Here is a 16,981-nt window from a genome sequence, read left to right as displayed (position 1 = left end):
TCTGGAGACCCTGTCCTCTCCAACTCTTACTATTTCCCAGTTCTTACCTAAAATTCCACTCACTCTGCCCAACAATTGCCCATCAGGCTCAGCATCTGCTTTGATAGTCTGTAGGGCAGAGGCTTTCAGAGGCCCTCTGTGGTAGGTTCCTAGGTTGTTTCCTGTTTTCTTCTTCTTCTGATGTCCATCCTCTTTGCCTTTCCGGATGGGGATTGGACATTTTAGTTAGGGTCCTCTCTCTTGCTTAGTTTCTTTAGATGTACAGGTTTTAGTGGGTTTGTCCTATGTTGTATGTCTATATGAGTGAGTATATACCATGTGTGTCTTTTTGCTTCTGGGACAACTCACTCAGGATGATCCTTTCCACATCCCATCATTTACCTGCAAATTTCATGATTTCCTTATTTTTCATTGCTGAGTAATATTCCATTGTGTAGATATACCACAATTTCTGAATCCATTCTTCAGTTGAGGGGAATCTGGGTTGTTTCCAGCTTCTGGCTATTACAAATAAAGCTGCTACAAACATGGTTGAGCAAATGTCCTTTTTGTGTACTTGAGCCTCTTTTGGATATATGCCCAGTAGTGGTATGGCTGGATCTTGAGGAAGCGCTATTCCTAGTTGTCTGAGAAAGCGCCAGATTGATTTCCAGAGTGGTTGTACAAGTTTACGTTCCCACCAGCAGTGGAGAAGGGTTCCCCTTTCTCCACAACCTCTCCAGCATGTGTTGTCACTTGAGTTTTTGATCTTGGCCATTCTCATGGGTGTAAGGTGAAATCTCACGGTTGTTTTGATTTGCTTTTCCCTAATGGCTAGTGAGGTTGAGCATTTCTTTAAGTGCTTCTCTGCCATTCGGTATTCCTCTACAGAGAACTCTCTGTTTAGCTCTGTTTCCGATTTTTTAAATGGATTACTTGGTTTGCTGCGTTTCAGCTTCTTTAGTTCTTTATATATACTGGATATGAGTCCTCTGTCAGATAAAGGGTTGGTGAAGATTTTTTCCCATTCTGTAGGTGGTCACTTTGTTTTGATGACAGTGTCCTTTGCTTTGCAGCTTTTCAGTTTCATGAGGTCCCATTTATTGATTGTTGCTCTTAGAGCCTGTGCTGTTGGTGTTCTGTTCAGGAAGTTTTCTCCTGTACCAATGAGTTCTAGGGTATTTCCCACTTTTTTTTCAAGCCGATTTAATGTGTCTGGTTTTATGTTGAGGTCTTTGATCCACTTGGACTTCAGTTTTGTGCAGGGTGATAAGTATGGATCTATTTTCATTTTTCTACATGTAGACATCTATTTAGACCAGCACCATTTGTTGAAGATGCTATCTTTTTTCCATTGTATGGTTTTGGCGTCTTTGTCAAAGATCAGGTGTCCATAAGTGTGTGGGTTTATTTCTGGGTCCTCTGTTCTGTTCCATTGATCCACCATTCTGTTTCTATGCCAGTACCATGCAGTTTTTAAAACTGTTGCTCCGTAGTACAACTTAAGATCAGGAATGGAGATACCTCCGGAAGATCTTTTATTGTAGAGGATTGTTTTAGCAATTCTGGGTTTCTGTTATTCCATATGAAGTTGAGAATTTTTCTTTCCAGGTCTGTAAAGAATTGTGTTGGTAATTTGATGGGCATTGCATTGAATCTGTAGATTGCTTTTGGTAAGATGGCCATTTTTACTATGTTAATCTTGTCAATCCAAGAGCATGGGAGATCTTTCCATCTTCTCATATCTTCTTCTAATTCTTTCTTCAGAGATTTGAAATTTTTTTCATACAAGTCTTTGACTTCCTTGGTTAGGGTTACTCCGAGGCACCTTATGTCATTTGTGGCTATTGTGAAGGGTGTTGTTTCCCTAATTTCTTTCTCAGCCCTTTTGTCTTTTGTATACAAGAGGGCTACTGATTTTTTGGAGTTAATTTTGTATCCGGCCACTTTGCTGAAGGTGTTTATCAGCTGTAGGAGTTCCCTGGTAGAGTTTTTGGGGTCACTCACGTATACTATCATATCATCTGCAAATAGTGATAATTTGACTTCTTCCTTTCCAATTTGTATCCCCTTGATCTCCTTCAACTGTCTTTTTGCTTTAGCAAGGACTTCCAGCACTATGTTGAAGAGATATGGAGAGAGTGGGCAGCCTTGTCTTGTCCCTGATTTTAGTGGGATTGCTTTAAGTTTCTCTCCGTTCAGTTTGATGTTGGCTATAGGCTTGCTGTATATCGCCTTTACTATGTTTAGATATGTGCCCTGATCTCTCCAATACTTTAAACAACATCCAATGGATGTTGGATTTTGTCAAATGCTTTTTCAACATCTAGGGAGATTATTATTTGGTTTTTTTCTTTCAGTTTGTTAATATGGTGGATCACATTGATGGATTTCTGTATATTGAACCACCCCTGCATACCTGGGATGAAGCCTACTTGGTCATAGTGGATAATATCTTTAATGTGTTCTTGGATTCGGTTTGCAAGTATTTTATTAAGTATTTTTGCATCAATGTTCATAAGGGAGATTGGCCTGAAATTCTCTTTCTTTGTTGAGTCTTTGTGAGGTATAGGTACCATGGTGACTGTGGCTTCATAGAATGAGTTTGGTAATTTTGTTTCTATCTTCTGTTTCTATTTTGTGGAATAGCTTGAAGAGAATTGGTGTTAGCTCTTCTTTGAAGGTCTGGTAGAATTCTGCGCTGAAGCCATCTGGTCCTGGGCTTATTTTGGATGGGAGACTTTTGATGACTGCTTCTAATTCTTTGGGGGATATAGGACTATTTAGTTGATTTACCTGGTCCTGATTCAGCTTTGGTAAGTCAAATCGATCAAGAAAATTGTCCATTTCATTTAGATTTTCAAATTTTGTGGCATATAGACTTTTGAAGTAAGTCCTAATGATTGTTTGGATTTCCTCAGTGTCTGTAGTTATATCCCCTTGTTCATTTCTGATTTTGATGATTTGGGTGGTGTCTCTCTGCCTTTTAGTTAGCCTGGCTAAGGGTTTGTCGATCTTGTTGATTTTCTCAAAGAACCAGCTCTTGGTTTCATTGATTCGTTGAATTGTTTTATTTGTTTCCAATTGATTGATTTCAGCCCTGAGTTTGATTATTTCCAGCCATCTACTCCTTCTTGGTGTGTCTGCTTCTTCTTTTTCTAGGGTTTTTAAGTGAGCCATTAGGGTGCTTAAATGAGCTGTCTCGAATTTCTTTGTGAAGGCACTTAGTGCTATGAACTTTCTTCTTAGCACTGCTTTCATTGTGTCCCACAAGTTCGGGTATGTTGTGTCTTCATTTTCATTGATTTCTAGAAAGACTTTAATTTCTTTCTTTATTTCTTCCCTGGCCCAGCTGTCATTTAGTAAAAAGTTGTTCAGTTTCCATGTGTATGTAGGCTTTTTACTATTTCTGTTATTGTTGAGGTCCAGCTTTATTCGATGGTGATCAGACAAGATACAAGGGATTATTTCTTTTTTTTTAATTTTTAATCAATTACACTTTATTCATTCTGCATCCCCCCATAAGCCCCTCCCTCCTCCTCTCCCAATCCCACCCTCGCTCCTCCTTCTGCTTGCATGCCACTCCCCAAGTCCACTAATAGGGGAGGTTCTCCTCTCCTTTCTGATCTTAGTCTATCAGTTCACATCAAAAGTGGCTGCATTGTCCTCTACTATGGCCTGGTAAAGCTGCTCCCCCCCCAGAGGGAGGTGATCAAACAACAGGCCAATCAGATTATGTCAGAGGCAGTCCCTCTTCACATTACTATGTAACCCAATTGGACTCTGAACTGCCCTGGGCTACATCTGTGCAGGGATTCTGGGTTATCTCCATGAATAGTCCTTGGTTGGAGTATGAGTCTCTGGGAAGATCCCTGTGTTCAAATTTTCTTGTTCTGTTGCTCTCCTTGGGGAGACCCTGTCCTCTCCAGCTCTTACTATTTCCCAGTTCTTACCTAAAATTCCATTCACTCTGCCCAACAATTGTCCATCCGGCTCAGCATCTGCTTTGATAGTCTGTAGGGCAGAGGCTTTCAGAGGCCCTCTGTGGTAGGTTCCTAGGTTGTTTCCTGTTTTCTTCTTCTTCTGATGTCTATCCTCTTTGCCTTTCCGGATGGGGATTGGACATTTTAGTTAGGGTCCTCTCTCTTGCTTAGTTTCTTTAGATGCACAGGTTTTATGTTGTATGTCTATATGAGTGAGTATATACCGTGTGTATCTTTTTGCTTCTGGGACAACTCACTCAGGATGATCCTTTCCAGATCCCACCATTTACCTGCAAATTTCATGATTTCCTTATTTTTCATTGCTGAGTAATATTCCATTGTGTAGATGTACCAAAATTTCTGCATCCATTCTTCAGTTGAGGGGCATCTGGGTTGTTTCCAGCTTCTGGCTATTACAAATAAAGCTGCTACAAACATGGTTGAGCAAATGTCCTTTTTGTGTACTTGAGCCTCTTTTGGATATATGCCCAGTAGTGGTATGGCTGGATCTTGAGGAAGCGCTATTCCTAGTTGTCTGAGAAAGCGCCAGATTGATTTCCAGAGTGGTTGTACAAGTTTACGTTCCCACCAGCAGTGCAGAAGGGTTCCCCTTTCTCCACAACCTCTCCAGCATGTGTTGTCACTTGAGTTTTTGATCTTGGCCATTCTCATGGGTGTCAGGTGAAATCTCAGTGTTGTTTTGATTTGCATTTCCCTAATGGCTAGTGAGGTCGAGCATTTCTTTAAGTGCTTCTCTACCATTCGGTATTCCTCTACAGAGAATTCTCTGTTTAGCTCTGTTCCCCATTTTTTAAGTGGATTACTTGGTTTGCTGCTTTTCAGCTTCTTTAGTTCTTTATATATACTGGATATGAGTCCTCTGTCAGATAAAGGGTTGGTGAAGATTCTTTCCCAATCTGTAGGTGGTCGCTTTGTTTTGATGACGGTGTCCTTTGCTTTGCCGAAGCTTTTCAGTTTCATGAGGTCCCATTTATTGACTGTTGCTCTTAGAGCCTGTGCTGTTGGTGTTCTGTTCAGGAAGTTTTCCCCCATACCAATGAGTTCTAGGGTATTTCCCACTTTTTTTTCAAGCCGATTTAATGTGTCTGGTTTTATGTTGAGGTCTTTGATCCACTTGGACTTCAGTTTTGTGCAGGGTGACAAGTATGGATCTATTTTCATTTTTCTACATGTAGACATCCAGTTGGAACTGCACCATTTGTTGAAGATGCTATCTTTTTTCCATTGTATGGTTTTGGCATCTTTGTCAAAGATCAGGTGTCCATAAGTGTGTGGGTTTATTTCTGGGTCCTCTGTTCTGTTCCATTGATCCACCATTCTGTTTCTATGCCAGTACCATGCAGTTTTTAAAACTGTTGCTCTATAGTACAACTTAATATCAGGAATGGAGATACCTCCGGAAGATCTTTTATTGTAGAGGATTGTTTTAGCAATTCTGGGTTTCTTGTTATTCCAGATGAAGTTGAGAATTTTTCTTTCCAGGTCTGTAAAGAATTGTGTTGGTAATTTGATGGGCATTTGAATCTGTAGATTGCTTTTGGTAAGATGGCCATTTTTACTATGTTAATCTTGCCAAGCCAAGAGCATGGGAGATCTTTCCATCTTCTCATATCTTCTTCTAATTCTTTCTTCAGAGATTTGAAATTTTTTTCATACAAGTCTTTGACTTCATGGGTTAGGGTTACTCCGAGGTACCTTATGTCATTTGTGGCTATTGTGAAGGGTCTTGTTTCCCTAATTTCTTTCTCAGCCCTTTTGTCTTTTGTATACAGGAGGGCTACTGATTTTTTTGAGTTAATTTTGTATCCGGCCACTTTGCTGAAGGTGTTTATCACCTGTAGTAGTTCCCTGGTAGAGTTTTTGGGGTCACTCACATATACTATCATATCATCTGCAAATAGTGATAATTTGACTTCTTCCTTTCCAATTTGTATCCCCTTGATCTCCTTCAACTGTCTTTTTGCTCTAGCAAGGACTTCCAGCATTATGTTGAAGAGATATGGAGAGAGTGGGCAGCCTTGTCTTGTCCCTGATTTTAGTGGGATTGCTTTAAGTTTCTCTCCGTTCATTTTGATGTTGGCTATAGGCTTGCTGTATATCGCCTTTACTATGTTCAGATATGTGCCTTGTATCCCTGATCTCTCCAATACTTTGAACATGAATGGATGTGGGATTTTGTCAAAGGCTTTTTCAGCATCTAGGGAGATTATCATGTGGTTTTTTTCTTTCAGTTTGTTAATATGGTGGATCACATTGATGGATTTCTGTATATTGAACCACCCCTGCATACCTGGGATGAAGCCTACTTGGTCATAGTGGATAATATCTTTAATGTGTTCTTGGATTCGGTTTGCAAGTATTTTATTAAGTATTTTTGCATCAATGTTCATAAGGGAGATTGGCCGGAAATTCTCTTTCTTTGTTGAGTCTTTGTGAGGTTTAGGTACCAAGGTGACTGTGGCTTCATAGAATGAATTTGGTAATATTCCTTCTGTTTCTATTTTGTGGAATAGTTTGAAGAGAATTGGTGTTAGCTCTTCTTTGAAGGTCTGGTAGAATTCTGCACTGAAGCCATCTGGTCCTGGGCTTTTTTTGGATGGGAGACTTTTGATGACCGCTTCTATTTCTTTGGGGGATATAGGACTATTTAGTTGATTTACCTGGTCCTGATTCAGCTTTGGTAAGTCAAATCGATCAAGAAAATTGTCCATTTCATTTAGATTTTCAAATTTTGTGGCATATAGACTTTTGAAGTAAGTCCTAATGATTGTTTGGATTTCCTCAGTGTCTGTAGTTATATCCCCTTGTTCATTTCTGATTTTGATGATTTGGGTGGTGTCTCTCTGCCTTTTAGTTAGCCTGGCTAAGGGTTTGTCGATCTTGTTGATTTTCTCAAAGAACCAGCTCTTGGTTTCATTGATTCTTTGAATTATTTTATTTGTTTCCAATTGATTGATTTCAGCCCTGAGTTTGATTATATCCAGCTGTCTACTCCTTCTTGGTGTGTCTGCTTCTTCTTTTTCTAGGGTTTTTAAATGAGCCATTAGCGTGCTTGAATGAGCTGTCTCGAATTTCTTCTTGAAGGCACTTAGTGCTATGAACTTTCCTCTTAGCACTGCTTTCATTGTGTCCCACAAGTTCGGGTATGTTGTGTCTTCATTTTCATTGATTTCTAGAAAGACTTTAATTTCTTTCTTTATTTCTTCCCTGACCCAGCTGTCATTTAGTAACAAGTTGTTCAGTTTCCATGTGTGTGTAGGCTTTTTGTTATTTCTCTTATTGTTGAGGTCCAGCTTTATTCCATGGTGATCAGACAAGATATATGGGATTATTTCAATCTTCTTGTATCTGTTGAGGCTTGCTTTGTGACCCACTATATGGTCTATTTTGGAGAAGGTTCCATGAGGTGCTGAGAAGAAGGTAAATTCTTTTGTGTTTGGGTGTAAAGTTCTGTAAATGTCTGTTAGGTCCGTTTGATTCATGACCTCTCTCAGAGACATTGTTTCTTTGTTTAATTTCTGTTTTGTTGACCTGTCCTTTGTTGAGAGTGGGGTGTTGAAGTCTCCCACTATTAATGTGTGGGGATCTATATGTGCTTTAAATTTTATCAATGTTTCTTTCACAAATGTGGGTGCTCTTGTATTTGGGGCATAGATGTTCAGGATTGTGATGTCTTCCTGGTGGAATTTTCCCTTTATGAGTAGAAAGTGTCCTTCCCCATCTCTTTTGATTAATTTTGGTTGAAAGTCTATTTTATCAGAGATTAGAATGGCTACTCCTGCTTGCTTCTTGGGTCCGTTTGCTTAGAAAGTTGTCTTCCAACCCTTTACCCTCAGGTAATGTCTATTTTTGTGTCTTAGGTGTGTTTCTTGTATGCAACAGATTGCTGGGTTTAGTTTACGCATCCATTCTGTTAGTCTGTGTCTTTTTATTGGAGAGTTGAGTCCATTGATGTTGAGAGAGATTAATGACCAGTGGCTGCTAGATCCCTGGATTTTGATGTTGGCTGTGTTCATCAGATTGTGTGCTTGGTTGCTTTTTGTTTTACTGAAGTGAGGTTATTTATTTCCTGTGTTTTCTTGAATGTAGCTAGTTTTCCTGGGTTGTATTTTCCCTTCTAGTGTCTTCTGTAATGCTGGATTTGTTTGTAGGTGTTGTTGAAATTTGTTCTTGTGATTGACTATCTTGTTTTCTCCATCTATGAGGACTGAGAGTTTTGCGGGGTATAGTAGCCTGGGCTGACATCTGTGTTCTCTTAGGGTCTGCATGATATCCGTCCAGGCCCTTCTGGCTTTCATAGTCTCTGTTGAAAAGTCAGGTGTGATTCTAATGGGTTTGCCATTATATGTTACTTGGCCTTTTTCCCTTGCAGCTTTTAGTATTTTTTCTTTGTTCTGTATACTTACTGTTTTGATTATTATGTGGCGGGAGGATTTTCTTTTCTGGTCAAATTTGTTGGGTGTTCTGTAGGCCTCATGTGTTCTAATTGGCCTCTCCTTTAGCTTGGGGAAATTTTCTTCAATGATTTTATTGAAAATATTTTCTGGGCCTTGGAGAAGGGAGTCTTCTTTTTCCTCTATACCTATTATTCTTAGGTTTTGTTTTTTCATATTGTCTTGCATTTCTTGGAAGGTCTGTGTCAGGAATTTTTCGGATTTAACATTTTCTTTGACAGATACATTGATTTCTTCCATTGTATCTTCTACACCTGAGATTCTTTCTTCCATCTCTTGTAGTCTGTTGGTTATGCTTACCTCTGTAGTTCCTGTTTTCTTCCCTAGATTCTTCCTTTCTATTATTTCCTCCATTTGTGTTTTCTTTAATTTTTCCAATTCTATCTTCAGGTCTTGAGTTGTTTTGTTTACTTCCTTCACCTGTCTGATTGTACTTTCCTGTTTTTCTTTTAGTTCCTTCAACTCTGTTTCTTTTATTTCATTCAGTGTTTTAAGAATTTCCTTTCTAAAGGCCATAAACTGTTTGGCTGCAGCTTCCTCTATTTCTTTACGGATGGCAATATTCTGTTTCAGTTTATCTTCCTCTATGTCTTTACGAATCTTATTTGTTTTCTCTGTTATCATCTTCATGAGCATAGTTGTTAGGTCATCTTCTTGGATTTCAGTTATGCTGGGGTGTCCAGGGCTACTTGCCCCTGGGTAACTGGGTTCTGGAGATGCCATATTGCTCTGTCTTTTGTTGCTTGAGCTTTTACGCTGGCCTCTACCCATTGTGCTATCTTAGGTGTTTGGGGTTATTTTCTGGTGGTTCCTGGGGATCCTGTGGTGGAGAGAATCCCCTTTGCAGAAAGCTGGTTTTTCCTGAAGGATGTCTTCTCAGCTTTTTGGGTATAGTCCCTGGATGGCTGGTGTTTTTTCAGGAGTTGCTCACCTCAGGGATATAGACCTGAGTGGTAACTGTGGTCTTTGTTAGTCGAGAGGGTTCTCCTCTCACCCAGGGAAGTCCTGAGGGCAGCTACCCTGTTTCTGGGTTTCTTGTTGTAAATTTAATGATCAGCTGCTGTGACCCAGTTGGACATCAGGCGAGCAGCAACTGTTTGTGCCTGTGTCTGGAGCACAGCTGAATGATGGCCCCACTGGTCTGCTAGTCTGCTAGACGTTTTCTAGGGAAGGATTGTGTGATTTAAGTCAGAACAGTTTCCTTCCTTCCCTGTGGTTTCTCTGGAGACACAGACTCCCAGTGTCTTTTTTGCCCTGGTGCACACTTCTCAGTGTCTGCCAGCTGGCTGGCCACAGAAACTGCCTGTGCCTGGAGCACAGCTGAGTGTTGGCGGCTCAGTCTCCGCCAACTGTCTGGTGTGCAGAAACTGCCTGTGTCTGCCTTTGCAGCCTGTGGGAGCCTGGGTGCCTCCCTAAGCTGGGTAATTTTCCGGGGACCTTTTCAGGCTGGGGGTGTCGACTGAGTGCTCTGAGATCAGACCAGCCATTTCCCTCCCTGTGTGTTTGCACCGGACAGTGAAACTCATTTGCTGGTTCCCTGGTGCCCACAATTCTATCTCAGGTGGCGAATCAGGCACACAGGCAGGGAGGGCTCTGTCCTGGAGCCTTGGTCTCGGGCTCTGGCTCCGGGCTGGGTCCTGGGGTGCCCGTGGAACCCTTGTCTTTTCCAGGGGATGTCTGGGTAACCTTAGGCCAGTCCCAATCGTTTCCTGTACCCTGGGGTTATCTCTCGACTGAAAATTCCAGTCTCTGATAGCGTGGTGCACATGGTTCAGTCTGGGACTATGACCAGAGACACTGGCTTGTGGCTCTGGGCTGGGGCTGGGGCTGGCGGCAGGCAGCCAAGCGTCTGGCGGAAGCGGGATCTCTACTGAGGTTTAGCTGGGTGAGTTAAAAGCTGATTGAATCCCCCACCTGGGGTATCCTCTCTCCTGGGAAACACAATGTGTTTTATGGCTGCAAGTTCTGATTACTGGTCACTGTGCTGATCTTGCTGCTGCTGCTCAGAATGAGAGTCTTCCCGGCGCTGCCATCTTGCCCCCTCCCCCAGTTCCTTAGTTTTGGAAGCAGCAAGAATCCTCACTTATCACTACTGAAAATTAAAACTTATATAAACATGGTGGAACACATTTGCATAATTTATTACAAACCTTTTCATATTTTATAATATGATTTAAGATTCATGCTCCACAATATTACCTCAGGCATATTGAAAACTTATTTCCATGAAGAAGCCTCCATGTAGATAGTTATAGTACCTTCATTTATAATTTGTAAGACTGAGAATAAACCAAGTTATATTTTTTTTGGGATGACTAGACAAGTTAAACATATCACATATGAACAATTGCATTTTATTGAACACTAAGTAGAAGTAAGTTATCAGGCCACACAATTTCACGTTAAGTCTAAAGTATAATTCATTTTATTAAAATGTAAAAGGCAATGTGTCAAACATTAGGTACTATTTTCAGGAACGAATATTAAAGAAAAAATAAGCTTATGGAGACAGTAAAAATATAAGTGGTTAGGAGAGTTTAAGAGGTCCAGGGGAAAACATACACAAGAAAGATATTTAAGCAGTACCTATTTGCTAAATTGTAGGTATACTTTATTATATGTTTGTTGAAACCCACAAAATTAGTGAAGCATTTCTAACTAAATGTGCTATTATAGTGAAAACCTTATTATTCTCTACCTAAACATGATTATCTACCATGGCAAAACATTATTGATAGTTGATAATTCAGGAATCTCATAATCTTGTAGGTAAGACCTTCTGTACTAATCTCTGACTTATTCTTTATCTTAGGTTGAATACAGTTTACCAAGAAATTCTTCTGGCTGTATTTTAAATAGTTTTTTTTTTCCTCAGAAGACATTTCATTCTTGATCCTTTCAAGCCATTATGTTACCTAAAAATGCCACAGAAACTTCCTGATATATTCTTGATGCTTTAAACTGATGTCTTAACTCCTGGTCTTAAAGATGGCCAATGTTAAGACCTATTGGTCACAAAACAAAACAAAACAAAATGGCAGGGATAAATTCTGGGAAATATTTCAGACAGTTCTGTTGAACCAACATAAAAAAAAATACAAAAATAATAAAAAAAATAAACTGATGTCTGCTGGTACACCAACCTTCATTCACTGACACTCTACATAAGTATACATGTTTTATTTATTTTTATTATTAGTTACATTTTTATTAACTCTGTATCCCAGCTATATCCCATTCCCACTTTGCCTCCCAATCCCATCCTCCCTCCCTCACTTCCTCCGTAAACGTAAGTTCATTAAAAATTCTTTGCAGAATATATGACCCCTGACTTCACTTTAAGGTCAAGTCTTTGATCTTCCATGAACATGAAGTGTGAAGCACAGTACCCTGTTCATGACGGACTATAAACACATCGCCTTCTCTCTTTCTGCCTCTCACTCTACTTATGGGTTTACATAGCTTTATTTTGACAGGAAGAGAACAATGACTTAACTCACAAAAACATCTCTCTGGACAGCAATGAGAGGACAAGAAGAGTACAATAACACTGAAAATAAAGTTGGAAGAAAAATATTCTCAAACATATTCCACACCCAGAAAAATACATCTGGGAACTTGTAGTGAACAAGAAAAAAAAAAAAGAAGATTCTCTAGTGAATAAAGAACAAAGCATATTTGTTACTTGGAATTTTTTCTTTACCTTAAAATTTTCAAGTGTTACTGTAACTATTTTTATATTATTTATGCTTGAGAGACATTAACTGTGTAAAAATATTTTTAACCATAAGAACAATATTGGATTAGTCTAATGAAAATAAAAACAGGCCTGAGATTCTACCTCACAAACATCAGAATGGCTAAGGTAAAAAACTTAAGGGATGATGCATGCTGGAGAGGTTGTGGAAAAGGAAGAACCCTCCTCCATTTTTGGTGGGAATGTAACTTTGTACAACACTTTGGAAATAAGTCTGGTGCTTTCTCGTACAATTAGGAATAGTGCTACCTCAAGATCCAGCTATACCACTCCTAGGCATATACCCAAAATGTGCGCCACCATTCAATAAGGACATGTGCTCAACTATGTCAATAGCAATTTCGTTTGTAATATCCAGAATCTGGAAATAATTTATATGTCCCTCAACCAAGGAATTGATAGAAAATTTACAAGATAGACTATTACTCAACAATTATAAACAAAGAAATCATGAAATTCTCAGGCAAATGGTGGGAACTAGAAAAGATCATCCTGAATGAGGTTAACCCAGAAGCAGAAAGACACATATGCTATATACTTCTTATAAGTGGATATTAGCCATATAATATAGGATAAACATACTAAAATCTATAGTCCTAAAGAAGCTAAACAACAAGGAGGACCCTAAGGAAGAAGCTGAAACCTCACTCAGAAGGGGAAAAGGATAGATAGCAGAAGTAGGAGAAAACAAAGAACAGGACAGGACCTCTGAAAGACTCTACCTACCAGGGTATCAAAGGAAATGCTGAGCCATTATTTGGGAAGAGTGCAGGAAACCTTATGGAAGAAGAGAGAGAAAGAAAGACCTGGAGGGTGCAGAAACTCCACAAGGAGACCAACAGAGTCAAAAAAAATGCGCCCAGGGAGACTGCAGAGACTGATACTCCAATCAAGGCCATGTATGGAGAGGACCTAGCCACACGCCCCTTATTCAGAGGAAGCCCATAGGCTGCTCAGTTTCCAAGTGGGTTCTCTAGTAAGGAGAGCAGGGGATGTAGCTGATATAAACTCAGTGGCGGGCTCTTTGATCACTTCCCCCGGTGGATTCAGCCTTGCCAGGCCACAGAGGAAGATGATGCAGCCAGCCCTGTTTAGCCCTGATAAGCTAGGGGAAGAGGTCCTCACCTATCAGGGGACTAGGGAAAGGACATAGAGGGAAAAGAGGGAGTGTCCGTGGTACTAGTAGGAGACAAGGGAGGGGACTACAGCAGGGATACAAAGTGAGTACATTGTAATAAAGAAAGAAAGCAAAAAAGAAATGACTGCATAAATAAATAAATAAATAAACAAGCATAAAAATAGGCAGGAAGTAGAAATTAAGAATTTACTTGCAGTTCAATTAGCTAAAAAAAGACAGTGACCAGGAAATCAAAGCATTATTCTTTAATAATAAACATTAAAATGACTAGTTTAGCATTTTGAGTAGAATTTTGTCTTAAGATGTGAGCTATAAGCCATGCATGGTCACACATTCCTTTAATTGAAGCACTTGGGAGGCAGAGTCAAACAGATTTCTGAGTTCAAGAACAGCACAGTGTAAAAAGTGAGTTCTGGGACAGCTAAGGCTACACAGAGAAAAACAATCTGGAAAGACAAAACAAACAAAAAAGATATGGCATAGAGTCTTTCAATAAACCTGTTTAAGTATTATTTATTATTTAGAGTTGTTATTATTTATTATTTATTATTTAGGTAAGAGTTGTTTATCTATAAATGTGTTTTTAAAAACAACAGACAGAATAATTAAAATACAAGCAACAAACAAAACTGTAACAACTGAGTCAAGTAGTTAGACTTTTGCCAAAAAAGTATCAGAAGTTTGAGAAGATGTTGATCACCAGGGGATGAGACACTGAGAACTTTTCATTACAGATCTTGCTCAGGCATCCTGGGTCATAGTCTGCATCTTCAACTCTGGTGTGTTTATTTAAAAACATATTTTTCTGCAGCTGAAACTAGAATTTCCCAAGAGAGGATAAATTGAAAAACAAAATAGTGTCATAGTCCTCTCTTTGTGGATGTATAATGCATTCTCCCTCCTGACTTTCCCCCAAAGTGTCCTAAGGATAGGCTGCGATAATGAGATCTCTTTCTTTAGCAAACACAAAGTCAGGGACAGACATATTGAGGCCTCCCTCTTGACTAGAAGTAATTAAGTACCTGAATTATAGATACACACACTTATGTCTTGGGAGGTTAAACTAATTTTATGAATTGTTTAAATGGAAATGCTCTCAGCTTTCCTGAAGATTAATATTCTGGACATTAAGGCCTGTTCTTCCCTTGTAAAAAGGCTTATTATTTAAGAGTAAACATTGGCTTTATACAGAGGAATAAGGAACATGGTAAGATATATTGTGAGTTCAATAGCATGCATCACCTAACACCTAAAGAAGATAAATAAGAAACAGGACCCGGGGTAAGATGATCAATCCTCACTTAGAAAAACAAATTGGGATGGACATGGGAAGTAGGAGAAAACAAGTAACAGGACAGGAGCCTACCTCAGAGGGCCTCTGAAAGACTCTACCTAGCAGTCTCTCAAATCAGATACGGAGACTCATGACCAAACCTTCCACAGAGTGCAGGGAATCATATGAAAGGGGGAGGTAATATGACCGGGAGAGGACAGGAGATCCACAAAGACAAAATATATCAGGGTACAGGGTTCCTATATGACACTGTTTCTCCAACCAAGGACCATGTATGGATATAACCTAGAACCTCTGCTCAGATGTAGCCCATGATAGCTCAGTAACCAAGTGGGTTGTCCTAGTAAGAGGAACAGGAACTATTTCTGACATGAACTCAATCACTGGCTCCTTTACATCCTCGGCCCCGGAGAGAGGAAAAGCCTTGCTAGGTTACAGAAGAGGACATGGCTGCCAGTCCTGAAGATACCTGATAAGCTAGGGTCAGATGGAAGGGGAGGAGGTCCTCCCTTAGCAATGGACTTGGAAAGGGGCAGGGAGGAAATGAGAGAGGTAGGGTCGGGATGAGAAGGAATGAGGGAGGGGGCTACAGCTGGGATACAAAGTAAATAATCTGTGATTAATATACAAAATAAAAATTAATAATAATAAAAATAACATGCATCTTTCTTACAGATACATAAATGTATTCATTTTTATTTTCAAAACTTTATCCTTTATTTAATCAATTTGTTAATAAGCCTACCATTAATTTGTTAGTACAGTTTAAAAGAATAAAATGAGTTAAATGAGAAACTGAAATATCTTTTTAAACTCTATCACTTATATTTAGTGGAAAAATATATATCCAAATCTAAATTCGTACTGATATTACATAAATGCATTCATTGATATCCCGCTATACAGTTGGAACATATTCTATTATTCTTTCATTTTTGTTTTGACAGTAATTGAAATATATACATGGGGATTACGTTCAAAACATGTAAAATTATTGGGCACCCTAAAATATATAAAATGTGATACAGATACATGAATAATTTTAACAGCATACATTTTTATATCTATTATAAAATGATAAGCCCATGTATTTAAAACAGTATACATAGAAATAAAGACATAAGCTATGAGTCTGGATGCTTATTTTCAGGTTCTCAATATTTCTGCTTATTTTCTGGGTAATTTTAATAAATTTAAAATTGTTAAAAATTAGGTCTCTTGAGTGAAAAAGAAAAAGAACATGTTCAATATCTCAAAGATTTGGTTTATCTATTAAATGATAATATAAAATATATTTACTATATTCCTAAGAACATATTTTGTAAATTATTACTAAATGAAATTCAGAGGAAGAAAAGGATAAGAAAGGGCTTCTCTCTGTCCTGAGATCATTTTTCTCTTTTTCTTAAGAATCATAGATCTATACTCTCCTTGCTCAAAAAAGAACTTAAAAAGTAATTGCATCGAATATGTAAATATAATAATTTATATAATTTTATATGTTATTTTAAATTATATCAAATTGAAATGCAGGGAAATATTTTGCTATCAAATTGATATTTTTATTATCATTAGGATGGAAATTTAAGCAATTTTGGTATAATTTCAAATATAGTAAATTTGGATCATTAATTTCATAGTATGTCATGAAAAAAGAAAGATTTTAGACGGCAAGAATCATATTTCATAGACAATATATTATATATTCATAGGTGGTCATATATTTCTTGAATTAAAATTGTGTTATCTGTTTTACGAGAAATATAAAACTGTTGGAATTTATATCACATACACTCAGAAATTTTGAATACTTTATGATAAGTATAAATTGACACAAAGTTAACTATAGCGAATTGTCATAATTTCATTCATATTAATTAATCATCACCAACCACAAGGGTTATTAAATAAGTTTTTTGTGAAAATAATTTAAATGTTTTCATTTCATCAGTTGAGTTGATTCTCAGAAAATATTTTGATATTATTTATACCCATTTTAAAATTACTAAAGAAATATAGATTCAAGCAGCCTCCAAATCATCCAGTTGGTGAGGAAAGTGAGAATGATATAAACCCCTGTCACTAATAAAAATTTAATTAATTATAATTTTAATGTTTTTTTCCTTCCCAAACTGAATAAGTTATAACATGTCCTATGTAACAATCTCAAACCTTGAAACATCATATATTTGAAATGCATGTAATTATTAAATACTAAATCTACATAATCTCCCAGTTTCATAAGTGGGTTTCTGACAGTGAGTAAACACATATCAGCAAAATCAAATTGGAAACAAATTAAAGCCTAAAATGCATTACTAATTCCAATCAACAAACTTAATAATGTTACCTGCA

The 16,981-nt window shown here is 38.2% G+C and overlaps 1 protein-coding gene across 2 annotated transcripts in view; it reads right to left on the bottom strand.

Moving 5' to 3' along the window:
• The window catches only part of Mgat4c (MGAT4 family member C), a 775,655-nt gene that overhangs the window by 447,111 nt on the left and 311,563 nt on the right, over positions 1 to 16,981 (bottom strand). The window lies entirely within an intron of this gene.

The sequence above is a fragment of the Meriones unguiculatus genome, chromosome 2, assembly GCF_030254825.1.
Source record: "Meriones unguiculatus strain TT.TT164.6M chromosome 2, Bangor_MerUng_6.1, whole genome shotgun sequence".
NCBI lineage: Eukaryota > Metazoa > Chordata > Mammalia > Rodentia > Muridae > Meriones > Meriones unguiculatus.
This window is presented reverse-complemented; position numbering and strand designations above follow the sequence as displayed.